This window comes from Ranitomeya imitator, chromosome 3 (genome assembly GCF_032444005.1).
Source record: "Ranitomeya imitator isolate aRanImi1 chromosome 3, aRanImi1.pri, whole genome shotgun sequence".
Taxonomy (NCBI): Eukaryota; Metazoa; Chordata; class Amphibia; order Anura; family Dendrobatidae; genus Ranitomeya; species Ranitomeya imitator.
In genome coordinates, this window is record NC_091284.1 from 514,488,826 (window position 1) to 514,516,494 (window position 27,669).

Genomic DNA, 27,669 nt, shown 5'->3' on the forward strand with positions numbered 1-27,669 from the left:
CTGTGTCTGCGCCACTCATTACAATTGTCCTCCACTGAACAAAGCTATGCCGCCTGTTTAGTCCTGTTACCAATTTTGAACTGCTTTTAGCCTACTTTTGTATTTGGGCCTACTAACTGTGTCTGCGCCACTCATTACAATTGTCCTCCACAGAACAAAGCTATGCCGCGTGTTTAGTCCTGTTACCAATTTTGAACTGCTTTTAGCCAACTTTTGTATTTGGGTCTACTAACTGTGTCTGTGCCACTCATTACAATTGACCTCCACTGAACAAAGCTATGCCGCCTGTTTAGTCCTGTTACCAATTTTGAACTGCATTTAGCCTATTTTATTATTTGGGCCTATATGTGTGTTTCCTCCTCATCCTCCTACCCATTGCCCAGCCACTGCTAGATGAGTCTGCTGGTACATTGACCCAGACCACTACATTCCCCTTGCACTCTACACAGCCTGAATCTGACCCTGCTGAAAGTCAGGTTCCCCTTCCCGCATACTATACCACCTTACATGGGGACAAAGAGGAAGGTGGAGATGAAAGTGCAGGTTCCTTCATCAGGTGGGGGGGCATGCTCGTTGGCACTTTCACAGGGCCCCTCATAGTACGCAAAAGTGTCTCTGGCAGTGGGAGGTTCCACCCGCCATCAAACACACTGCTGTACTATGAGGGGCCCTGTGCCAGTGCCAACTAGTGGACCCCCCTGCTTGCTCAGGATCAAAGCACTTGCAAAGTTGAAATACTTACCTCTCCCTGCTCCACCGCCGTGACGTATTCCGCATTTCCTGGGCCCACGAAAATCTTGATCCAGCCCTACCCCCCCCCACAACTTTAGCCAAATGACCCCCTGTTTTCAATGCCTAACTATTAATATGAAGTAAATTAAGATTGACAAGCTTAAGAAATAAGAATTGATGTTTTTGGCATTAAAATGGGCACCGTAGGTGTTTTCCTGTCCTCCACTCACTGCTGACTTTGATTCCCCATTGACTTGCATTGGGTTTCGTGTTTCGGTCGGCCCTTGACTCTTCGAAATAATCGTCCGATTTCACCCGACTCGACTTTTGACAAAGTCGGGTGTTGCGAAACCTGACTCGATCCTAAAAAAGTAAAAGTCGCTCAACTCTAGATACCACAGCTATACACCACATTATTTCTGTATTCAAACTACCCCCTTTTTGTGACTTTATGTACTTTCAAAATCAAATTTTATTTTGTGTTCACAGTATGTAAATGTATCAGTACTAGTTCATTGGGTTTTAATTTCCCTGGATTAGTACTGCCTCCCATTTTGTAAGCACATCACTCTGAGCATGATTTGCATAATTTTTAAGAGCAACTGAGTCTCCTGCCAGGGCCGTGGGGTACCCAGTACCGGGTCCAGTGTTCACAGGAGGATGTCTCAGTGGCGACACGGTCCGTGGCCCTGGGCGCCCATGTAAAAGTGGAAATTGAATAAAGTTTATGTTCATGACGCCACGTGTGGTATTCGGTCAGTGTGGACCGACACTGCTTTAGGAAGTCCTCCAGGGTGATGTTATGGCAGCTAGATGGTACAACTTCCCACAGGTGAAGTGTATCCCCAGGGCTCCCGGTGAGTAGATGGAAATGGTGAATGGTGCAGTAAAGAAAGAGGACACAGGTTTGCAGTCTCTTTACCTGGTTTACTGAAGACTTCAGGCAGCCACAGTCCAGGGTACCAGATCACAGGGCAGGCAGGGTCCGGCCGGCTTGGAAGCGAATCCAGAGTCCCCTTTACCAGGTGGAGTTAAAAGCCTTCCTCTAGTGCGGTGGTGTTGTAGTCCCTTACTGCCGATGGCTTCAGATAAGGTCCTCACAGTTCTCTCTGTCCCCCATATAGGATAGGACAATACCTGCATGACAGGTATCTCGAGCCTTTTTATGGGGACTCTATCACTCCCCGGGCCCTGTTTGTGTTATTGTGTCTCAGGTGTTTGTGGCAGACAGGTAACTTGCAGTTCAGCTGTCCTGCCGATCTCTGCTGTAATTCGTAGAGTCCCTTACAACCTCGGTGGTCCGGCTACCGGTTATCTGCGCCTCAGAGGGAGGCAGCCTAATCTTAGCTGGTCTCCCCTGATGTTATTCTCCTGTGCTTCGCTCTCCTTCACGCTCACTGAACAATGTTCGGCTTTCTGTATGTCTCTTTCCAGGAGCTGTAGTACTCCAGACTACACGGCCCCTTCAGACCTTCTGACACTCTATGTCGGTCTGCTCTCTTCTGTCTCTCTGACAATCTACTCTCCTATTGCCTTTCAAACCACAATATATATATAGGGGAGTCACCTAGGAATAGGATCAAAAGCTCCCCCTTGTGGCCTGTAGTGTGAACATGTTGTGTGAATGGTGGTTACCTGATAAGAGTTATCCTTCATTGCTTCCAAACGTAACATCACTCTCCCCGTGAGGAAAGCAATGCTACTGTGATAACTAGGACCATGGGGCGCCACACAACGTCACCATCGGCTCCTTGCAAATCATGCAAATGTGCATGCTGTTCTACCTCCTTCATAATGCGCATTAAAGCTGGCTGTGTGTTCCCAAGCTTCAGCATTCTTCCCTGGGATGCCGAACGTCACGTCCATATGCGAGATTTGAAAAAGCCAATTGTTACGTCGTTCTTCCAAATTATATAATGTCATGTACGTGTTTACAAGATGGGAGGTAGGACGAGTCTGTGCAAATCAATGCACTGCTGGACTAGTCCTGGGACATTTGTATACAGTGAACGCTGAATAAAACTTGATTTTAAAAGCCTATAGATATCACATAGACACAATAATGGAGTAGCTAGAATGCAGAAATACTGTGGAATAGATCCATAGTGGCGGTTTAGGGAGGGAATGAGGTTCCCTTTAATGTAGATGTTGCAGTGCTTATGTGTCTGGATTTCACATGTGGGACAGTACAAATATATTTTATGCAAACTGTTCCATGAAAATGTATCTGTTATAAAAGCAAAGCATTGATTTAAATCGTTTTGCAATAATGGTTCTTTTTTTCTGCCAAATTTAAAAACGTGCAGTAGAAAACAATGTAAAAGTAGTCACAGATCTCCCTCATGTGGAACACTTTGGTATTGCACCTCTATGATTGTTTTTTTACTTCAATCCCAAACCAGAAATATGCATTTGAGATGAGTGAATCTTATTTATTACTTAACGGCCTTCAGTTCAATCTGAGCCATGGCGACTTGATAGATGAACGCTGTATAAAGATCAATCTTGTGCAAGCCTAGATAGGTCCACCAGGGTCTTTCCCGCCATCATCTTGATTGTATTAAGCTATTGAGTTGCTGATATTCCTTTTTGACTTGTTCCTTCTATTCTTCCAACCATGATGTCCTTCTCTAAGGCAAATTGAATTGGCATTGGCCACCATTTGTCGGACTATAGACTGTCATTATGTAGCACTGGCTTCTGTGCACGCTGCCCCTTCCCCCAGCAGGGACGCCTGCTCACTCACCACTGTGACACCAGCTCTCTCTCCTCATTCCTGTCTTCATTTTTGACAGACAAATGTTGTATTAACTGCAATCTGCTAATTGTCTCCTGCTGTGGACTGTCCTCCACCTCCTTTCCTCCCCTCCCTGTCTCACCTGGCCTCATTTCTTGGTCATTTGAATGATATAAGTTGCATGGTGTGGGTCAGATCTGACTTCAGTCAGATGTTACATAATTTCAAGTGAGATATTTTAAGTGTGTCATCTGAAATATAACAGAAATACTCCAGAAATCGGCCAGACGGTAAGACTAAACACTGTCTTCTAAGTTTACTTGCCTTTCCTTTTCTCCACTACTCATTAACCATGCTCACTGTTCTGTCCTCACTAGCTGAGGCAGGCTCATACGTAACATACATAGTTAGTAAGGCCGAAAAAAAGACATTTGTCCATCCAGTTCAGCCTATATTCCATCATAATAAATACCCAGATCTACGTCCTTCTACAGAACCTAATAATTGTATGATACAATATTGTTCTGCTCCAGGAAGACATCCAGGCCTCTCTTGAACCCCTCGACTGAGTTCGACGTAGCTATACAGTCAGCTAAACCGCTTTACCGGGGTCCTATAAGGAGACTGTGGTTGAGTCTGTGCTTTATTAAACGTAGTGGTATATTGATGAGGTGAAACTGTGAACAATGATATACATAGAATCAGTGCATGGTATAGAACAGATACATACTACACATGATATACATTATGCATAACATTTAGAAGCTAATAACTGAACTAGGAGTACAACTGGCTAAGCTAGGCTAATATAGAGCAGGGATTATCTAGAGAAGGCATAAAGACATACCGGCAATGCAATCGCAAGGGGGATGAAGTGAAGCGTCTTTCCTTGAAGGCAAACTGAAGAAAGTGAAAGGAAAAATGGAGGGAAATGGAGGCTGAGCTACCATAATGCATTGCAAAAGAGGAGGAGAATCATACATGGATAATACAAAACAGAAAATTGAACTGTGAACATGACTCTGACCGCTAGAGGGAGCCAAAACACCACAGATGAATAAAGGCATGAATATATCAATACTGTATACTGAGGAAACTGCAATTATGCAAGCAAATAATCGGGGGTAGCAAATTGGATGGCGGAGACAGAACACTGGCATCAACGGATGTCACTACTCCTTTCTTCCGAAGGCAACAATAGGACCAGTTCAGATACCGGTCTGGAAAATGTCTTAGGTTCATTCCCTTTGGTCATCCTTAGCTCAACTTTGCGGACGTTGCCGTCCTTGCTCGGGAACGTTGCGTTAACTAGACCAAGTGGCCACTGGTTCCGATGAATTTGACAGTCTTTCACAAGAACAAGGTCACCTATGTTAAGATTAGGTTTAGTAGATTGCCACTTCATCCGTGGCTGCAGGGTAGACAAATATTGTTTGCGCCACCTGTCCCAGAAAGTATTTGCAAGACTTTGTACCTGTCTCCATTGGCGCTTGTAGAGGTCCTTAGCGTCGAATCCTCCTGGAGGGGCACTGGACAGTCCCGTTTTCTGGGTAAGTAGAGTAGCTGGAGTCAATAACAAGAGCTCCTCAGGGTCGTTAGGAACTGGAACCAGGGGTCTTGCATTGATTATAGCTGCAGCTTCAGCCATGAAGGGGATTAGGCTTTTGTGGGTAAGCCTCGCTGCTCCTTTAGATTTTTCCATGTCACGAGTTCTGGTGGTCCTGAATGAGCGAGCTATATGAGTCAGGCAGGTAATGGCTCGAGTAAGTGACTTCCAACTTGAGAATCTGTCGAACCTGCAAGATCCAAGCTGGATAACAGAGGTCATTTTATGTAGTGTAGACACCTGAGGGCGGATTTCAGCATCTGAGTCCTCTCCTACTAGTTCAAAGGTGTCTGGAAAACATTCCTCAATGTACAATAGTTTTGGTCCAGAGAGCCATGTTGTGCTTCCTAGTCGACTTGCGTCAACTGCTCTAGTTGCATGATCCGCGGGGTTCTGATCTGTGGGTATGTAATGCCACTGCTTTGGATGAACAGATTTCCTGATTCGTAGCACTCTGTTATTGACATAAACGTAGAATCGCCTGGTTTCGTTGTGGATATATCCCAGGACTACTTTGCTGTCTGAGTAGAACTTGGCCTGTGTCAGGTCGATATCCATTTCGGATGCAATGAACTCCGCTAACTCAACGGCTAAGACTGCGGCACAAAGCTCTAACCTGGGTATAGTGTGCTCTGGTTGTGGTGCGAGTTTGGCCTTTCCCATGACGAAACCAATGTGGCACTGACATTTGGAGTCTACAGTTTTGAGGTAGGCAACAGCGGCAAATATGTACAGTCTTTGGCTCTGTATCTCAGTAGAAGGCACAGGGGTGTATGGTCTTGGCACATGCAGGTTGGAGAGTGCTGCTAACGAGTTCTTCCACTCTTCCCACTGGATCCTCTTGTCAGGTGGCAGAGGTGCATCCCAGTCAGATGTTTCCCTAGTTAAGTTTCTTAGTAGGGCCTTGCCTTGTATAGTAACAGGAGCTGCGAAACCCAAGGGGTCGTACAGACTGTTGATGGTAGACAGGATGCCTCTCCATGTGAAAGGCCTTTCTTCCTGGCTGACCTGAAATGTGAAAGTGTCTGATTGTAGATTCCAGAGAAGCCCGAGGCTGTGTTGCATTGGTGCGGGGTCTGACCCCAGGTCCAGGTCTCTGAGACCATTATATAGGTCTTGAGAAGGGAACGCTTCCATGAGTTCTTGGCTGTTTGAGGCTATTTTATGAAGCCTAAGGTTCGAGCAGGCAAGCATGTCCTGAGTAGTGTTGAGCATTCCGATACCGCAAGTATCGGGTATCGGCCGATACTTGCGGTATCGGAATTCCGATACCGAGATCCGATATTTTTGTGATATCGGGTATCGGTATCGGAAGTGTAAAATAAAGAATTAAAATAAAAAATATTGTTATATTCACCTCTCCGGCGGCCCCTGGACATCAGCGGGAGGATCCGGCGTCCGGCACGGCTTCTTTCTTCAAAATGCGCGCCTTCAGGACCTGTGGAATGACGTCCCGGCTTCTGATTGGTCGCGTGCCGCCCATGTGACCGCCACGCGACCAATCAGAAGCCGCGACGTCATTCCTCAGCTAAAGTCCTAGAATGAGCGCCTTCTAGGACCTGAGGAATGACGTCGCGGCTTCTGATTGGTCGCGTGGCGGTCACATGGGCGGCACGCGACCAATCAGAAGCCGGGACGTCATTCCACAGGTCCTGAAGGCGCGCATTTTGAAGAAAGAAGCCGTGCCGGACGCCGGATCCTCCCGCTGATGTCCAGGGGCCGCCGGAGAGGTGAATATAACAATATTTTTTATTTTAATTCTTTATTTTACACTTTAATATGGATCCCAGGGCCTGAAGGAGAGTTTCCTCTCCTTCAGACCCTGGGATCCATGAGGATACCTTCCGATACTTGATGTCCCATTGACTTGTATTGGTATCGGATATCGGTATCGGCGATATCCGATATTTTTCGGGTATCGGCCGATACTATCCGATACCGATACTTTCAAGTATCGGACGGTATCGCTCAACACTAGTCCTGAGCTCTCCTGAGAAGACTGATGGCAGTCTCATTTGAAGGCATGGCTTTTAGACAGTCGTCGACATAAAAGTCCTTTTCCATGAATTGTCTGACATCTGTACCGTATTCTGCTTCTCCTTCCTGAGCCGACCTTTTGAGTCCGTAAATGGCGACTGCGATACTCTGTGACTTCTTTAGTAGGATCATTGTCTCTGTACCAGAAGAATCTTAGGAAGTTTCTGTCTCTCTCTCTCACAAGGAAACAATGGAACATTTGCTGGATGTCAGCGATGGAGTCAATGGAATCCTTATGGAAGCGCATAAGTACACCCAGTAGTTTGTTATTGAGGTCTGGTCCTGTCAGCAGAACGTCATTCAGGGAGACATCATTAAATTTAGCACTGGAATCAAACACGACTCTGATCTGTTAACCTAAAAGAGAACCCTAAGAGCTACCAAAGGGCAACCCCTGTCAGCTGATATATATAAACCAAAAAGAGAAAGGAGGGGAGCTTAGCAACCGTGAAGTACGGTGCCAGATAAGCAATATGGTTGAATGATTACACCATAGAATATGCTCCTATAAAGTCCAGACCAGACAGGGGTACATAAAGATATAAATTTTATTAGAAAATATTAAATACACTAGTATCGGTGCAAACGTTAAATATAGTAGCGCCGGAACGAACAGGACAACAGTGATAAAGAAAAAGAACAGCTAAAAAGGAACAGTGCATCAGATGTAATACCGTATAGGGGGATGCACCAAAGACTGCACAGAAAAAAGGCCCTGCTGCAAATACCTAAAGCACCTGAAGCCTAGATGCCAAACATAAACTAGCGCCCACTATAGTTTATATGACACCTCATAAGAGAGAGCATGTGGAAATGTGAGCCATATGATACCAGCCCCGCACACCCAGAATACTGGGTCGCAAGGCTGTGTCATATGAGGCAAGGTATGCCAGATAAAGCATAAATAAAGGTATAGTAAATGAGTGAACCTTAGATGTAAATACCTTGAGACATCGTGGCCACCAGGTGCAGGCGTGCAGACAGGGCACAAAGAGCCTCGACGCGCGTTTCACCGCCTTGGCTTCGTCAGGAGGCGTGGCTTATAAAAAGAGGGCCGGGAATATATGAGGAAGTGAGGGGAGTACCAGCGAATCGGCGCGCTATCCCTAGCATGATGTGTAAACACATCAGCTGCGAGGCGGGGCGGAGCGCGCCGTGGAGCCTGGGAAGGAGGACACACGTCATCCGGCCCATCACCACAGCAACGCTACCGGTCGGCGACGCTACCGAGGCCACACAGCGCATGCGTGGGGCGCTTCTGCGCCAGGATCAAGAAGGTACACATAAAGGATATCGGTAGAGATCTCTTACTAGGCGTCGGGTTTCCAACAGGATAGCCCGCAGCGGATAAGGCAATTACTAGAAGATTATCTCCCTAGTGCTGGGTAAATGGAAGGAGGAAAGGCCGGCGCATTAATAAACTACAGAGCATAAGGTGATAAATTCAACAGGATTAACTCTGGGTGTACCAAAAGGGGCTTAATCAGAATGCAGTAACATTATTCAGAGAGATGGCAGCAGCCCCTTTGTATGGCACACTCCTAATGCAGTATTATAATAATAAGAACAGCATACAGATTAATAGGTAATCAAGACCTAATTATCACAATATGTAATATAAATATATAGACATATACAGATATAAACATAAATATAAGGCCAGACTGTATGCCTAATCAGGAGAAGACCGCCGAGAAATTGGAAAAAAAAAGTTATTGCAATTGTATCGCCATAGAACGTCGGACTGGAAGATAAGGGATGATATCATGACTGTGTCCGACGTCGGTCAGTCTATATGTCCTCTGTAAATCCGGATAGCATCTCCGATATGGTCTCCCTTCCATATGTATATGAATAGAAAACAAATGGACGACAGCAGCATCTAGTGAGAACAAGACATCAAAATGAATATATATAACCAATAAAACAATAAAATATTCCCGGTCTATAATGCAAAAATAAATAAAAAGGACTAAGTCTAAAGAACTTAATCTAAAGAAAAGATTTGAAACTGAGGGCCTCGTTTAAACCCTTAGGTGAGAGTGTGTCCAGAGTTACTATCCACCGCGCTTCTTTCTGGAGCAGTCTCTGTTTCACATTACCACCTCGAATCCCCGTATAGATACGGTCAATCCCGCATACAGAGAATCCTTTTGGATTGCTATTATGTTTCTCGAAAAAATGTTTAGGAATGGGTTTTAACAGCTGTGGTTCGGAACAGTTTGTTGAACCTCTTATGTTTCTCAGGTGTTCCTGTACTCGAATCTTTAAGGGTCTGGTCGTCATACCGACGTACAGACGGTCACATGGGCATCGGCCACAATAGACCACTGCTTCGGTGTTACAGGTAATATGATGGACGATCGTATAGTTTTTATCTCCTGCAGAATTGGTAAAATTTTTTGTTCTTTTGATAGTCCCACAGGCCGAGCACTTACCACAAGGGAAGCAGCCCCATGGGGGACCACGGCTGATGGAACCAAACGGATTGCTCTTAGGGGGTACGTAATGGCTATTACATAAAAGATCACCTAGAGTGCGAGATTTGCGCCATGTAATGAGGGGATAAGATGTCAATTGATTGGCCAAATCCCTGTCAGTTAACAGAACAGGCCAGTGTTTTTTAAAAATGCTGTTAATTTCTGACCAGTTAGAATTGAATTTAGTAATAAAACGAGGTGTCAAATCTACATTTTTATTGTTAGTTCTTCTAGGTGGTTTTGCCAGTAAAGTAGCTCTATCAGAGTAGAGGGCGCGGGAAAAGCCTCTATAGATGTCTTTTTGTTTATAACCTCTATTTTTAAACCGAGAGGATAAGTCCTTGGCTTGGTTGATAAAATTAGCATCGTCCGAACAGATGCGACGAGCTCTCAAGAACTGTCCCGTAGGTATTGAACTTTTGAGTTTAGGGGGATGAGACGACGTAAAGTGCAATAGTGCATTCGTGGCCGTTTCTTTACGGAAGATAGTTGTATCTACAGTACCCTTGCTAGAATTGGTGATTAGCAGGTCCAGAAAGTCAATTGACTTCTGGCTGTACTTCCATGTAAGTCTTATATTGAGTGTGTTGACGTTTAGTTGGTTCAAAAAAGAATCCAACTGCGACGTGGAGCCCTGCCATATAAACAAAATATCGTCGATATAGCGAAGCCACGAGACAACGGAGCTGTGTCCTGGTGTGTCAAGGACCGTATCCCTCTCCCACAGCCCCAGGAACAGATTAGCATACGAGGGCGCACAAGACGCCCCCATAGCCGTGCCCTGGAGCTGTTGGAAGGGGCGGTCCTTGAACACAAAAAAATTATGGGTAAGAATAAACTGTAAAAGTTCCAAAATAAAATGAATCAAATTAGTTTCCAAATTTGTCATGTCAAGAAAAAATTTCACAGCCCGCATCCCGTGGCCATGCCCTATCGACGTATAGAGGGACTCCACGTCGCAGGTAACGAGCCACATATCGTCGTCCAGTGTGAGGCCATCCAGTCTTCTCAGGACCTCAGTGGTGTCCTTAACAAAAGACGGGAGGGTCTCAACGCATTGTTTCAGATAGAAGTCGATGAACTGACAGGCTGGTTCACAAAGACCCCCCATACCCAAGACGATAGGTCTGCCCGGTGGGCACAGGGGGTCTTTGTGAACTTTAGGTAACAGATAAAACGTAGGAATAATGGGGAATTCTGGCAAAAGAGCCAGTCTCATTTTAGTAGTAATGGCTTGAGATTCCACCCCTTCATCTAACAGATGATTCAATTCTCGTTGAAATTTCGCTAGTGGTAAAGCATCAAGTTTTTTGTAATGATCGGGTCTAAGTAATTGTTTAAAGGCCTCAGCCTCATACAGATCAATAGGCCACAGAACTACATTACCTCCCTTGTCCGCCCTTTTAATAACAACATCCTTCATAGCTCCGAGTTCCCTCAGGGCGGTCCTCTGTCGAGGTGTGAGGTTGTCATGGAGGATACAAGGGTTTAGTTTCTGAAAGTCCTCCCTGATTAATCTCACAAAAATTTCTACTTGAGGGCAGGCGGACAAGGGAGGAAAAATCTTAGAACGTAGGTGTAGATGTGTGGGTGCAACTGAAGAGTTAGATTGAGAGTTTTCAGCCTCCAAAGACTCCAAATCGCTCAAGATTTGCAGGTCAGTCTGGGTGAGAGTGGGATTAGATTTAGGGGCAAAGTGCTTTTTAAAGATGAGCTTTCTCGCAAAAAGCTCCAAATCCTTAATTAAAGTGAAATAGTCAGACCCCTCAACCGGTGAGAAAGAAAGACCTTTCGAAAGCACCTCAATCTGTGACGGACTCAATTGAAAATGAGATAGGTTAATTACCTTCAAAACTTCCTCATTTTCTTGTCTCGGACATTGTAATGATGCTTTCTTTTTACGGTGGCTGGTGTAGGAATACGTTGAGCAAGAAGGTCTATTGGAGGACCAGCTTTTGCTGACGAGTGTCCTCTGTCTAAAAAATGCTCTCCACATGTTCCTTCGGAAGCAGTAGAAACGCTGGAGAGTGATTGAGATCTAGCGTGTTTTCTAGGAGGTTTTTGACGCCAGCGATAAATACGCTTCAGTTGGTAATCCTCCAAATCGCGCAAATATTTTTTAGTTTTGTTATTTTGTATCTCTAGCTCCCACTTAGAAAGCTCCTCTTCTAAAGACAGGTCAAATTTCCTACATTCGTCACTTGGGAGTGTGCTTTGGATTTTGTCACGTATAGTCTCAATTTCCTTCTCTAAGGTCTCAAGAGTTCTCTACCCCCACAAGTAGTTCCAGAAGAGTTTTAGAGCATTTAGTTAAAGTTTCCTCCCATTTAGATGTAAAGGCGGGGTCTTCTATATCTAGGGTGGGAAATAATTGGATACGCAGGCCCCTAGGTATAATGTCTTTTTGTAAATAATTCTCTAGGGCCGCTTTATTCCACCAGGTTTTAGTTCGTTTTTTGAGCAGATCTCTAATCCTCAGTTTCAAGTCTTTTAAATCAGTTGTGTCTTTATCCGTCAGCTGTCTCTCACCAAACACTGCCCCGAGTTGTGTGACCCGGGTTTTGTCCCATTTCTTAAAATCCATGTATCCTGTAAGGGAGTCTATAGACAAAAAGTTAATAGACAGACTAGTTAACCTAAAAGAGAACCCTAAGAGCTACCAAAGGGCAACCCCTGTCAGCTGATATATATAAACCAAAAAGAGAAAGGAGGGGAGCTTAGCAACCGTGAAGTACGGTGCCAGATAAGCAATATGGTTGAATGATTACACCATAGAATATGCTCCTATAACGTCCAGACCAGACAGGGGTACATAAAGATATAAATTTTATTAGAAAATATTAAATACACTAGTATCGGTGCAAACGTTAAATATAGTAGCACCGGTACGAACAGGACAACAGTGATAAAGAAAAAGAACAGCTAAAAAGGAACAGTGCATCAGATGTAATACCGTATAGGGGGATGCACCAAAGACTGCACAGAAAAAAGGCCCTGCTGCAAATACCTAAAGCACCTGAAGCCTAGATGCCAAACATAAACTAGCGCCCACTATAGTTTATATGACACCTCATAAGAGAGAGCATGTGGAAATGTGAGCCATATGATACCAGCCCCGCACACCCAGAATACTGGGTCGCAAGGCTGTGTCATATGAGGCAAGGTATGCCAGATAAAGCAAAAATAAAGGTATAGAAAATGAGTGAACCTTAGATGTAAATACCTTGAGACATCGTGGCCACCAGGTGCAGGCGTGCAGACAGGGCACAAAGAGCCTCGACGCGCGTTTCACCGCCTTGGCTTCGTCAGGAAAGTGGCTTATAAAAAGAGGGCCGGGAATATATGAGGAAGTGAGGGGAGTACCAGCGAATCGGCGCGCTATCCCTAGCATGATGTGTAAACACATCAGCTGCGAGGCGGGCCGGAGCGCGCCGTGGAGCCTGGGAAAGAGGACACACGTCATCCGGCCCATCACCACAGCAACGCTACCTCCGGCCCTCAGTTTCAAGTCTTTTCTTTAGATTAAGTTCTTTAGACTTAGTCCTTTTTATTTATTTTTGCATTATAGTCCGGGAATATTTTATTGTTTTATTGGTTATATATATTCATTTTGATGTCTTGTTCTCACTAGATGCTGCTGTCGTCCATTTGTTTTCTATTCATATACCTATGGAGGGGAGACCATATCGGAGATGCTATCCGGATTTACAGAGGACATATAGACTGACCGACGTCGGACACAGTCATGATATCATCCCTTATCTTCCAGTCCGAAGTTCTATGGCGATACAATTGCAATAACTTTTTTTCCAATTTCTCGGCGGTCTTCTCCTGATTAGGCAAACAGTCTGGCCTTATATTTATGTTTATATCTGTATATGTCTATATATTTATATTACATATTGTGATAATTAGGTCTTGATTACCTATTAATCTGTATGCTGTTCTTATTATTATAATACTGCATTAGGAGTGTGCCATACAAAGAGGCTGCTGCCATCTCTCTGAATAATGTTACTGCATTCTGATTAAGCCCCTTTTGGTACACCCAGAGTTAATCCTGTTGAATTTATCACCTTATGCTCTGTAGTTTATTAATGCGCCGGCCTTTCCTCCTTCCATTTACCCCGCAACTAGGGAGATAATCTTCTAGTAATTGCCTTATCCGCTGCGGGCTATCCTGTTGGAAACCCGACGCCTAGTAAGAGATCTCTACCGATATCCTCTATGTGTACCTTCTTGATCCTGGCGCAGACGCGCTCCACGCATGCGCTGTGTGGCCTCGGTAGCGTCGCCGACCGGTAGCGTTGCTGTGGTGATGGGCTGGATGACGTGTGTCCTCCTTCCCAGGCTCCACGGCGTGCTCCGCCCCGCCTCGCAGCTGATGTGTTTACACATCATGCTAGGGATAGCGCGCCGATTCGCTGGTACTCCCCTCACTTCCTCATATATTCCCGGCCCTCTTTTTATAAGCCACGCCTCCTGACGAAGCCAAGGCGGTGAAACGCGCGTCGAGGCTCTTTGTGCCCTGTCTGCACGCCTGCACCTGGTGGCCACGATGTCTCAAGGTATTTACATCTAAGGTTCACTCATTTACTATACCTTTATTTATGCTTTATCTGGCATACCTTGCCTCATATGACACAGCCTTGCGACCCAGTATTCTGGGTGTGCGGGGCTGGTATCATATGGCTCACATTTCCACATGCTCTCTCTTATGAGGTGTCATATAAACTATAGTGGGCGCTAGTTTATGTTTGGCATCTAGGCTTCAGGTGCTTTAGGTATTTGCAGCAGGGCCTTTTTTCTGTGCAGTCTTTGGTGCATCCCCCTATACGGTATTACATCTGATGCACTGTTCCTTTTTAGCTGTTCTTTTTCTTTATCACTGTTGTCCTGTTCGTACCGGCGCTACTATATTTAACGTTTGCACCGATACTAGTGTATTTAATATTTATTTCTAATAAAATTTATATCTTTATGTACGACTCTGATCTGGCCTGGTTTTTTAGGGTGGTAAACTCCGAACATGGGTAGGAACCAGCATTCTTCAGAGTCTTTGAGAGTGGGAGCTAGTTCTGCATGACGGTTTTAAAAAATCTTTGACATGAAGGAGAAAAAGTGATCTTTCATCTCTGGTTTCTTTTGCAGATTACATTTGAGAGAGGAGAAACGTTGTAATGCCTGATTTCTGTTGTTCGGTAGACGTGGTCTGTGGGTTTTGAAGGGAAGAGGTGCGACCCAGCTGTTGGTCTCATCTTTAACGAGTCCCTTGTCCATTACCTCTAAGAACAACTTGTCCTCTACCGACATTGCCACTTGGTTGTCCTGCTTAGTTCTCTGGAAGACTGTGCCCCCTAACTGCTCCTCATAGCTTCCCGACACTATATTGCTGTCGTGAGTAAAGTCTATTAGATGGTTGGGCAGTTGGATGCTGTGTGGCAGTTCCCTGACATGGAACTCATTGTTACAAGGTTGAAACAGAGATGGACGTCCTTTCTCCAATGTATTTGTCAGCATGCTTGTCACAGAAGATGGGGCGTGCATGCGTCCCAAGCATATATTGCCAATTATGACCCATCCTAGGTCTAGTCTTTGGGCATAGGGAGCATTGTGGAGTCCATTGATATGACGTCTCACTTTATGAACCTGCAGGATATCTCTCCCCAACAGCAGAATTATCTGGGCCTGATGGTCGAGTTCTGGTATAAGGTGTGCTATTCGTTTTAAGTGAGCGTGATGGATTGCTACATCTGGTGTAGGGATTTCCGATCTGTTGTCTGGGATCTGGTTACATTCGATGATCGTAGGTAGCGGTAGGCAGAATTGTCCGTCTAAAGACTCGATCTGGTAGTCAGTAGCTTTCCTGCCTGCTGTTGTCACAGTACCTGCACACGTCTTTAAGGAGTAGGGAGTGCTTGGCCCTTTGATGTTGAATAGGTCAAAGAACGTCGATTTAGCCAAGGATCGATTACTTTGATCATCCAAGATAGCATACAGTCTTACAGCTTGGTCTCTATGGCCCTTCGGGTATACTTTGACGAGGCATATTTTTGAACAGGACCTACTGTCTATTGTCCCTTTGCAGACCTCGGTGCATTGTGAAGTGATCTCTGGTGTAGCTGTATCAGTGTTCCTTTCCTCCCCGCCATGCTCACTGTCAGCTGGCATGTTTTGTGTACTCCATGGAGCTGGGCCAGGGTGTAGAGCGGTGTTATGGTCTGTGGTGCCACATTCTGTGCATTTTACACTGACCTTGCAATCCTTGGCGAGATGAGTTGTGGACGAGCAGCACTTGTAGCAGATACCGTTTTCTTTCAGGAAGCTTCTGCGATCTGGCATAGATTTTCCTCTGAAGGCTTTGCATTTCAGGAGAGGATGAGGCTTCTGATGAAGTGGGCACTGCTTGTCAGGGTCCTGTACCTTTGTCTCTGATTGGGAGCAGCCAGCAGACCTGTAATTAGAATCTGAAGAAGAAACATAAGTCTTGTGTACTGCCACAGATGTTCTGCGTGGATTTGCAGGTGGTGATGGTGTGGCATATGGTATTGCAAAGTCAAAGCTGGGATCGTTTCTAATTCTCGCTTGTTGGTGTATGAAGTCTACAAAAACGGAGAAGGGAGGGAATGGAACGGTGTGTTTGTATTTGTACGTGGAACCATGTGTGAGCCACCTCTCCTGTAGATTGTAGGGCAACTTCTGGACTATAGGGTTAACACCTCTGGCTGTGTCGAGGAATGCAAGTCCCTGTAGGTCGTCCTCGTATTTGGCAACTTGGACTTCCTTTAGCAGGTCGCTTAGCTCTCTAAGTTTCTGGAGACGTTTATTAGATATTTTAGGAAAGTCATCGATTCTTTTGAACAAGGCTCTTTCTATTACTTCTGCTGAGCCGTAACACTCATCCAGCCTTTTCCAGATCTCTTTGAGGCCAGTCTCAGGGCGGTTTATATTAATGTCTCTGATCCTTACTGCGTGTTTGACTGACTCTTCTCCCAGGTATTTGACTAACAGGTCTATCTCTTCCCTGTGTTGTAGCCCCAGGTCTCTAATGACATTTTGGAAGGAAGCTTTCCAAGCTCTGTAACCTTCAGCTCGGTCAGTGAATTTCATGAGTCCCTTGGCAACCAGTTCACGTCGTGTGAAGAACTTGGCAAATTCTGTCGTGAACCAGTTGTCAGCAGAGTATACTGGTGATGGGTCACCCTGATAGTGATGTGAGGTGTATTCGTACCTGTTAGTGTCCTCAGGGTGGCGCCAGCCGGTGTCGTATTGCTTCGGCCTGATGTACGGTGTGTCAGCAGGGTGATCCACGTTGGTTACCTGGTGAGAGGTAAGGTAGTCATTAGCAGAGTTGTTTTGCCTCACATTTTCGAGTTTGTTTCTGTCCTGAGCCTCGTGACGACTCTCGCTCACTTCGCTGGAGGTGTCGTATTCTGGTTTTGGTACAGGGTTATAGTTTGGATCAGGAAGTTCATTAACATACTGAGATGTGCGTTGTGGTGAGTCTTGCAGTGGAAACTCCAGACTCGACGTACTGCTTTGGCTATGTAGCTTGGGATTTTGCGCGGCTTCTAGCGATTCTGCTTCGGCGAGGGCTGCAGCAGCTTCCCTTTTTGCTGCTAGGCTTTCTAAGGCGGCATCCACGCGCACCTTCTCTAATTTAAGTTGCATCTCTTGGTCAGCAAAGCTCGCTCGCATTTTGGCGGCTTCAGCATTTGCGCGGGCAATGGCGACCGCGCTGCTGATAGATGTTGTCTTTGAGGAGACGGAAGTAACAGATCTTGTCCTATGTGATTTGTGAGACATGGTGTCTTGGGAAAGTGCTTGGCTGTGCAGAGATTGCTGTAGATGTATTTAAACTCTGAGTAGCCGGTGACTTAAATCCCACTAGTTGGATGGCTGCCGTTTCACTGTTCTGTCCTCACTAGCTGAGGCAGGCTCATACGTAGCTATACAGTCAGCTAAACCGCTATACCGGGGTCCAATAAGGAGACTGTGGTTGAGTGTGTGCTTTATTAAACGTAGTGGTATATTGATGCGGTGAAACTGTGAACAATGATATACATAGAATCAGTGCATGGTATAGAACAGATACATACTACACATGATATACATTATGCATAACATTTAGAAGCTAATAACTGAACTAGGAGTACAACTGGCTAAGCTAGGCTAATATAGAGCAGGGATTATCTAGAGAAGGCATAAAGACATACCGGCAATGCAATCGCAAGGGGGATGAAGTGAAGCGTCTTTCCTTGAAGGCAAACTGAAGAAAGTGAAAGGAAAAATGGAGGGAAATGGAGGCTGAGCTACCATAATGCATTGCAAAAGAGGAGGAGAATCATACATGGATAATACAAAACAGAAAATTGAACTGTGAACATGACTCTGACCGCTAGAGGGAGCCAAAACACCACAGATGAATAAAGGCATGAATATATCAATACTGTATACTGAGGAAACTGCAATTATGCAAGCAAATAATCGGGGGTAGCAAATTGGATGGCGGAGACAGGACACTCACATTACCCCCACTGTTTTTTCTCCACTAAATCTCACTCCCCTCCACTAACCCCATACCCTCGCACCCTCAAACCACATGACTATCTCCCCCTCTCTCTTACCTCCCACCTCGCTTCATCTGCAGACCTGCTCTATAACCTCAGACCTCTACCACCAAAATACAATATAAGCCAATCACTCTCCTTCACCCACCTGTTTCCCTTTCTCTGCTTATTCTCACTGCTGGCGACACATCCCCCATTCCTTGCCCCCGTCCCTCCTCATTCATCACTAATCCTCACCCCTATCCTTCTCACACCATGAGAAACTATTGCAACCCCTCACACTTAAAATCTGTGCCACTGACCCCCACCCCCCTGCTTCCTCTCTCTGGGGCACTTTGGAATGCCCGCTCTATATGCAACAAGCTCCATGTGATCCACGATCTCTTTAATCCCGAAACCTTTCCTTCCTGGCCCTCACTGACACTTGGCTGACGCCCCTTGACATGGCCTCACCTGCAGCACTGAGCTACGGTGGCCTCCAATTTACCCACACTCCTCGTTCTGGCAACAGACATGGTGGGGGAGTGGGTTTCCTTCTTTCTAAAAACTGTTCCTTCAACCCTATCCAACCCCCACCCTCCCTTATCCTCCCTTCTTTCGAGGCTCACTCTGTCCGTATCTACTGTTCCTCCAATCTCCAAATGGCTGTCATATACCGACCACCGGGCTCAGTCACTGAATTCATTGACCAATTCTCCACCTGGCTCCTTCACTTTCTCTCTGCTGACATCCCCACCATCATCATGGGTGACTTTAATATCCCTACTGACACCCGCCAGCCAGCAGCCTCCAAGCTCCTGGCCCTTACTTCATCCTTTGGACCCACTCAGTGGTCCTCCACAGCCACCCACACAGACGGACATACGCTAGACCTCATCTTCACCCGCCTCTGTTCCTTATCTAATCTCACAACCTCTCCCTTCCCCCTATCTGACCACCATCTACTCACCTTCTCATCCTTGTCCTCCTCACCTGCCCCCCATGTCCAGCCATTACCACATCCTCGCAGAAACCTCACACACCTAGACATTCACAGACTCTCAGATTCTCTCCTACCCCTGTCCTCCATATCTTCACTCCACGACACGGACAGTGCCACCGCTTTCTATAACTCCACCCCCACATCAGCCATAGACTCAGTCGCCCCTCTCATGCATGGCACAATGCGACGAACCAATAGGCAACCTTGGCATAACAATCTCACAAAAAAACTTCGACAAGCATCCAGGGTTGCGGAGCGGCGTTGGAAGAAAACACGCCTGCCAGACGACTTCACTGCTTTCAAACAAGCTACATTTGACTTCAAATTTGCCCTCACCTCCGCTAAACAGACCTATTTCACTAACCTTGTATCTTCACTATCTTACAACCCAAAACAACTATTCAGCACATTTACCTCCCTCCTCCGCCCACCACTGCCACCTCCAACTCCCCTCATCTCCTCCGAGGACTTTGCCACCTACTTCAAAAACCAGATCGACCAAACAAGGCTAACCTTTACAGTTCCATCACCCCAACCACTCCATAGACCAGACCTCAGGGTCTTTCCCGCCATCATCTTGATTGTATTAAGCTATTGAGTTGCTGATATTCCTTTTTGACTTGTTCCTTCTATTCTTCCAACCATGATGTCCTTCTCTAAGGCAAATTGAATTGGCATTGGCCACCATTTTGTCGGACTATAGACTGTCATTATGTAGCACTGGCTTCTGTGCACGCTGCCCCTTCCCCCAGCAGGGACGCCGGCTCACTCACTACTGTGACACCAGCTCTCTCTCCTCATTCCTTAATTGCTGCTGCCCAGGGCACTGTGCTTAGGGTGCGTGCTCCCCACTCCTTGAAGGGGCCACGTGCGCCATCTGAAAGTGTCCCAAGCCAATAGATGGGAGACACTTGCAACTGCCGTACCAGTCTTTACATCAGCTGGATCCGTCAGCACCTGCAGTACCAGTCTTTACATCAGTCAGATCCGCCAGCACCTGCTGTACCAGTCTGTACATCAGCCGGATTTGCCTGCACCTGCCGTGCCAGTCTGTAAATCAGACGGATCGGCCAGCACCTGCTGTGCCAGTCCATATATCAGCCGGATCCGCAAGCACCTGATGTGCCAATCTGTACATCAGCTGGATCCATCAGCACCTGCTGTACCAGTCTGTACATCAGCTGGATCTGCCAACACCTGCCATGCCAGTCTGTACATCAGCTGAATCTGCCGGTATTTGCCATGCCACTCTGTATATCAACCAGACCCGCCTGCATTTGCCATGCCAATCTGTATATCAGCCAGACCCACCTGCACCTACTGTGTTAGTCTGTACATCAGCCAGATCCCTCAACACCTTCCGTGCCAGTCTTTACATCAGCCAGATCCGTCAGCACCTGCTGTACCAGTCTTTACATCAGTCGGATCTGTCAGCACCTGCTATACCAGTCTGAACATCAGCCGGATTTGCCTGCACCTGCAGTGCCAGTCTGTGCATCAGCCGGGTCCGCCATTACCTGCCGTGCCAGTCTGTACATCACCCGGATCTGCAAGAACCTGATGTGCCAGTCTGTACATCAGCTGGATCCATCAGCACCTGACGTACCAGTCTGTACATCAGCTGGATCTGCCAACACCTGCCGTGCCAGTCTGTACATCAGCCGGATCTGCCAGTATTTGCCATGCTACTCGGTATATCAGCCAGACCCAACTGCACTTGGTGTGCCAATCTGTACATATGCCGGATCCGCCACCAACCTAGATAGAAAGCAGAGGGTGGTTATAAATGGTATAGTCTCTAACTGGGTCGCTGTGACCAGTGGGGTACCGCAGGGGTCGGTATTGGGACCTGTTCTCTTCAACATATTCATTAATGATCTGGTAGAAGGTTTACACAGTAAAATATCGATATTTGCAGATGATACAAAACTATGTAAAGCAGTTAATACAAGAGAAGATAGTGTTCTGCTACAGATGGATCTGGATAAGTTGGAAACTTGGGCTGAAAGGTGGCAGATGAGGTTTAACAATGATAAATGTAAGGTTATACACATGGGAAGAAGGAATCAATATCACCATTACACACTGAACGGGAAACCACTGGGTAAATCTGACAGGGAGAAGGACTTGGGGATCCTAGTTAATGATAAACTTACCTGGAGCAGCCAGTGCCAGGCAGCAGCTGCCAAGGCAAACAGGATCATGCGGTGCATTAAAAGAGGTCTGGATACACATGATGAGGGCATTATACTGACTCTGTACAAATCCCTAGTTAGACCGCACATGGAGTACTGTGTCCAGTTTTGGGCACCGGTGCTCAGGAAGGATATAATGGAACTAGAGAGAGTACAAAGGAGGGCAACAAAATTAATAAAGGGGATGGGAGAACTACAATACCTAGATAGATTAGCGAAATTAGGATTATTTAGTCTAGAAAAAAGACGACTGAGGGGCGATCTACTAACCATGTATAAGTATATAAGGGGACAATACAAATATCGCGCTGAGGATCTGTCTATACCAAGGAAGGTGACGGGCACAAGGGGGCATTCTTTGCGTCTGGAGGAGAGAAGGTTTTTCCACCAACATAGAAGAGGATTCTTTACTGTTAGGGCAGTGAGAATCTGGAATTGCTTGCCTGAGGAGGTGGTGATGGCAAACTCAGTTGAGGGGTTCAAGAGAGGCCTGGATGTCTTCCTGGAGCAGAACAATATTGTATCATACAATTATTAGGTTCTGTAGAAGGATGTAAATCTGGGGATTTATTATGATGGAATATAGGCTGAAATGGATGGACAAATGTCTTTTTTCGGCCTTACTAACTATGCTACTATGTTACTATGTAACCTGTTTATCAGCCGTACCAGTCCGCCCTTGCCAGTACCTGTATCAGCAGTCTAAGGTCCCAGTCTGCTAGTTCCCACTAGTGTCTGTCCATACCTAACCTCCTTGCCAGTACTTGCCTTGTCAGTTTGTATTACAGCTGGACCTGTCAGCATCTGCCGTGTCAGTCTGTACATCAGTTGGATCCGCCAGTACTTGCCATGCCAGTCTGTACATCAGCTGGATCCGTCAACATCTGATGTGCCAGTCTGTACATCAGCCAGATCCGCCAGTACTTGCCATGCCAATCTGTATATAAGCTGGATCCATCTGCACTTGCAGTGCCAGTATGTACATCAGCGGAATACGCCAGTGCTTGCCGTGCCAGTCTGTATATCAGCCAGACCCACCTGCATTTGCCATGCCAATCTGTGTATCTCATTTGAATGGTATAAGTTGCATGGTGTGGGTCAGATCTGACTTCAGTCAGATGTGACATAATTTCAAGTGACATATTTTAAGTGTGTCATCTGAAATTTACCACAATGATAACCCATGGTATATTCTCCCTCATGCTGTCATGCCCTGATCCATCTGCTTTCATTCACAGGTACGTCTGAACTATCTCCTATCCTGGAATACCCACTGCACTCCTGAATCCCATGTTCTCCTCTTCCTCTGTTCTAAGTGGTACGTCTGAACTATCTCTTATCCTGGAATACCCACTGCACCCCTGAATCCCATGTTCTCATCTTCCTCTGTTCTAAGTGGTACGTCTGAACTATCTCCTATCCTGGAATACCCACTGCACCCCTGAATCCCATGTTCTCCTCTCCCTCTGTTCTAAGTGGTACGTCTGAACTATCTCCTATCCTGGAATACCCACTGCACCCCTGAATCCCATGTTCTCATCTCCCTCTGCTCTAAGTGGTACGTCTGAACTATCTCCTATCCTGGAATACCCACTGCACTCCTGAATCCCATGTTCTCCTCTCCCTCTGTTCTAAGTGGTACATCTGAACTATCTCCTATCCTGGAATACTCACTGCACCCCTGAATCCCATGTTCTCCTCTCCCTCTGCTCTAAGTGGTACATCTGAACTATCTCCTATCCTGGAATACCCACTGCACCCCTGAATCCCATGTTCTCCTCTCCCTCTGTTCTAAGTTGTACTTTGATTCTTTTTCCCTGACTTGAATTCCTGTATCATTCTGAAATTTTCTGACTGCATATTGACATGTCTGTGCTCCTCACACCTAGCCCATCTTTTGATGTTATCCTGCCTCTGTCTTCATTTTTGGTAACTGCAATCTGCTAATTGTCTCCTGCTGTGGACTGTCCTCAACCTCCTTTGCTCCCCTCCCTGTCTCACCTGGCCTCATATCTTGGTCATTTGAATGGTAAAAGTTGCATGGTGTGGGTCAGATCTGACTTCAGTCAGATGTTCCATAATTTCAAGTGAGATATTTTAAGTGTGTCATCTGAAATATACCAGAAACAGTCCAGAAATCGGCCAGACGGTAAGACTAAACACTGTCTTCTAAGTTTAATTGCCTTTCCTTTTCTCCCCTACTTTTTAACCATGCTCACATTTTCCCCACTGTTTTTTCTCCACTAATCCTCACTCCCCTCCACTAACCCCATACCCTCGCACCCTCAAACCACATAACTATCTCCCCCTCTCTCTTACCCCCCACCTCGCTTCATCTGCAGACCTGCTCTATAACCTCAGACCTCTACCACCAAAATACAATATAAGCCAATCACCCTCCTTCACCCACCTGTCTCCCTTTCTCTGCTTATTCTCACTGCTGGTGACACATCCCCCATTCCTTGCCCCCCCCCCTTCCTCATTCATCACTAATCCTCACCCCTATCCTTCTCACACCATGAGAAACTATTGCAACCCCTCACACTTAAAATCTGTGCCACTGACCCCCACCCCCCTGCTTCCTCTCTCTGGGGCACTTTGGAATGCCTGCTCTATACGCAACAAGCTCCATGTGATCCACGATCTCTTTAATCCCGAAACCTTTCCTTCCTTGCCCTTACTGACACCTGGCTGACGCCCTCTGACACGGCCTCGCCTGCAGCACTGAGCTACGGTGGCCTCCAATTTACCCACACTCCTCGCTCTGGCAACAGACATGGTGGAGGAGTGGGTATCCTTCTTTCTAAAAACTGTTCCTTCAACCCTATCCAACCCCCACCCTCCCTTATCCTCCCTTCTTTCGAGGTTCACTCTGTCCGTATCTACTGTCCCTCCAATCTCCAAATGGCTGTCATATACCGACCACCGGGCTCAGCCACTGCCTTCATCGACCAATTCTCCACCTGGCTCCTTCACTTTCTCCCTGCTGACATCCACACCATCATCATGGGTGACTTTAATATCCCTACTGACACCCGCCAGCCAGCAGCCTCCAAGCTCCTGGCCCTTACTTCATCCTTTGGACCCACTCAGTGGTCCTCCACAGCCACCCACACAGACGGACATACACTAGACCTCATCTTCACCCGCCTCTGTTCCTTATCTAATCTCACAACCTCTCTCTTCCCCCTATCTGACCACCATCTACTCACCTTCTCATCCTTGTCCTCCTCACCTGCCCCCCATGTCCAGCCATTACCACATCCTTGCAGAAACCTCACACACCTAGACATTCACAGACTCTCAGACTCTCTCCTACCCCTGTCCTCCATATCTTCACTCCACGACACAGACAGTGCCGCCGCTTTCTATAACTCCACCCTCACATCAGCCATAGACTCAGTCGCCCCTCTCATGCATGGCACAGTGCGACGAACCAATAGGCAACCCTGGCATAACAATCTCACAAAAAAACTTCGACAAGCATCCAGGGTTGCGGAGCGGCGTTGGAAGAAAACACGCCTGCCAGATGACTTCACTGCTTTCAAACAAGCTACATTTGACTTCAAATTTGCCCTCACCTCCGCTAAACAGACCTATTTCACTAACCTTGTATCTTCACTATCCTACAACCCAAAACAACTATTCAGCACATTTACCTCCCTCCTCCGCCCACCACTGCCACCTCCAACTCCCCTCATCTCCTCCGAGGACTTTGCCACCTACTTCAAAAACCAGATCGACCAAACAAGGCTAACCTTTACAGTTCCATCACCCCAACCACTCCATATACCAGACCTCTGCCCTTCCCTAATAACCTCCCTCTCCAACATCACTGAAGGAGAGCTTACTCGCCTCTTCTCCAAATCGCACCTCACCACCTGTGCACTTGACCCCATCCCCTCCCACCTGCTCCCCAACGTCACTAACATGCTCATTCCAGCCATAACCCATCTTCCGACCGCACATTTAGCGTTTCCCACTCCCACACCACCTCCTCATCCCGCTCTCTCTCTCTCTGTTGGAGTCCCTCAGGGCTCTGTCCTAGGGCCCCTACTTTTTTCCATCTATACTCTTGGCCTAGGACAACTCATAAAGTCCCACGGCCTCCAGTACCACCTGTATGCGGACGACACTCAGATCTACCTCTCTGGCCCAGATGTCACCTCTCTGCTGTCCAGAAACCCGAAGTGTCTATCAGCCATATCCTCCTTCTTCACCTCTCGCTTCCTAAAACTCAATGTAGACAAAACTGAACTCATCATCTTTCCCCCATCTCACGTATCCCCCCTACCTGACCTATCTATTATGGTAAACGGCATCACGCTCTCTCCCGCACCTGAAATCCGCTGCCTCGGGGTAACTCTCGACTCTGCCCTGTCCTTCAAACCGCACGTCCAAACTCTTGCCACCTCCTGTCGCCTCCAACTGAAAAATATTGCCAGAATCCGTTCCTTCCTCAGCCCACAATCTACCAAAACCCTTGTGCATGCCCTCATCATCTCCCGCCTCGACTACTGCAACACCCTCCTCTGTGGCCTCCGTGCTAACTCTCTTGCACCACTCCAGTCTGTCCTCAACTCTGCTGCCCGGCTAATCCACCTCTCACCTCGCTACTCCCCTCTGCAAATCCCTCCACTGGCTCCCCATTCCCCAACAAATCCAGTTCAAACTGCTAACACTGATCTACAAAGCCATCCACAACTTGTCCCCTCCCTATATCTCTGAACTAATCTCCCAATATCTTCCCTCACGTAATCTCCGATCCTCCCAAGACCTCCTAATCTCCTCCACACTTATTCGTTCCTCACACAACCGCCTCCAAGATTTCACCCGAATATCCCCCATCCTCTGGAATTCCATGCCTCAACATGTCTGACTATCCACCACTCTCGGCTCCTTCAGACGGAACCTGAAAACCCATCTCTTCAAGAAAGCCTACAGCCTGCAATAACCATTCTGCCGCCTCGCCATCGCCAGAGCCGCCGCCTCGCCATCGCCAGAGCCGCCGCCTCGCCATCGCCAGAGCCGCCGCCTCGCCCCTACCTTCTGCCTGTTCCCCACTATCCCATAGAATGCAAGTCCGCAAGGACTGGGTCCTCTTCCCTCTACCAGTCTGTCACTGTAAACCTGCTTACTGTAATCGATATCTATAACCCTGTATGTAACCCCTTTCTCATGTAAAGCACCATGGAATTAATGGTGCTATATAAATAAATAAATAATAATAATAATAAGAGTGTGACAGAAGTTGTCATGAGCATCTACTCCTAGTGTTAATGTGCATACAATTAATGTGTGGTAATGTAAATTATGCTTATGTGTACCTTACAAATATTGTAGTTATATTGTATAAGGATTTTACATTTATTTTATGTGTTTTGATATTGTGGGGAACAATAGAATAGGAAAATTAGGGTGCCAGTATAGGAATAGTTAAGAAAATAAGGGGATTTCTAAGTTGGGAAGGGTAAGGGTACCGTCACACTGAAACGACGCTGCAGCGATACGACAACGATGTCGATCGCTGCAGCGTCGCTGTGTGGTCGCAGGAGAGCTGTCACACAGACAGCTCTCCAGCGACCAACGATCCCGAAGTCCCCTGGTAACCAGGGTAAACATCGGGTTACTAAGCGCAGGGCCGCGCTTAGTAACCCGATGTTTACCCTGGTTACAAACGTAAACGTAAAAAAAACAAACATTACATACTTACATTCCGTGTCTGCCCTCCGGCGCTCTGCTTTCCTCTGATGTCACCGCTGTTCTTTCTGGCTGGCCGGCGCTGACACAGGATGCAGGAGGAGTGCAGAGAAGCACAGCGCCGGGGACAGACAGCTGAAGGTAAGTATGTAGTGTTTTTTTTTTTTACTTTTACGCTCGTAACCAGGGTAAACATCGGGTTACTAAGCGCGGCCCTGCGCTTAGTAACCCGATGTTTACCCTGCTTACCAGTGAAGACATCGCTGAATCGGCATCACACACGCCGATTCAGCGATGTCAGCGGGAGATCCAGCGACGAAATAAAGTTTCAGACGATCTGCTACGACGTACGATTCTCAGCGGGGTCCCTGATCGCAGTAGCGTGTCAGACACAGCGAGATCGTAACAATATCGCTGGAACGTCATGGATCGTGCCGTCCTAGCGATCAAAGTGCCACTGTGTGACGGTACCCTAAGAGTGAGTCTGTCAGTGGGACACTTCCTGATTCTCAGTCAGTCAGTGGGAGCTCTGTACAGTAGTCTAATGTGTTATAGTTGTAATATTAAGAAAGTGCGGGAGAATGATTCAGGAGAAGGCAGAACAGGCCAGAGGGCCACACAGTGCAGAAA

General features: G+C 46.7%; 1 long non-coding RNA gene across 2 annotated transcripts in view; it reads left to right on the forward strand.

The window, feature by feature from the left end:
- The window catches only part of LOC138672186 (uncharacterized), a 180,775-nt gene extending 154,270 nt beyond the window's left edge, over positions 1-26,505 (forward strand). Inside the window, exons 2-5 of one of the 2 annotated variants that reach the window (XR_011319628.1) lie at positions 9,360-9,459; positions 9,530-9,613; positions 22,578-22,657; positions 26,245-26,505. This is a non-coding gene — a long non-coding RNA (uncharacterized lncRNA). Of the gene's footprint in view, positions 1-9,359; positions 9,460-9,529; positions 9,614-13,223; positions 14,523-22,577; positions 22,658-26,244 lie in introns of those variants that run through there. The other variant, XR_011319627.1, reaches the window with a different exon arrangement.
- The last annotated feature ends 1,164 nt before the right edge of the window (positions 26,506-27,669 follow it).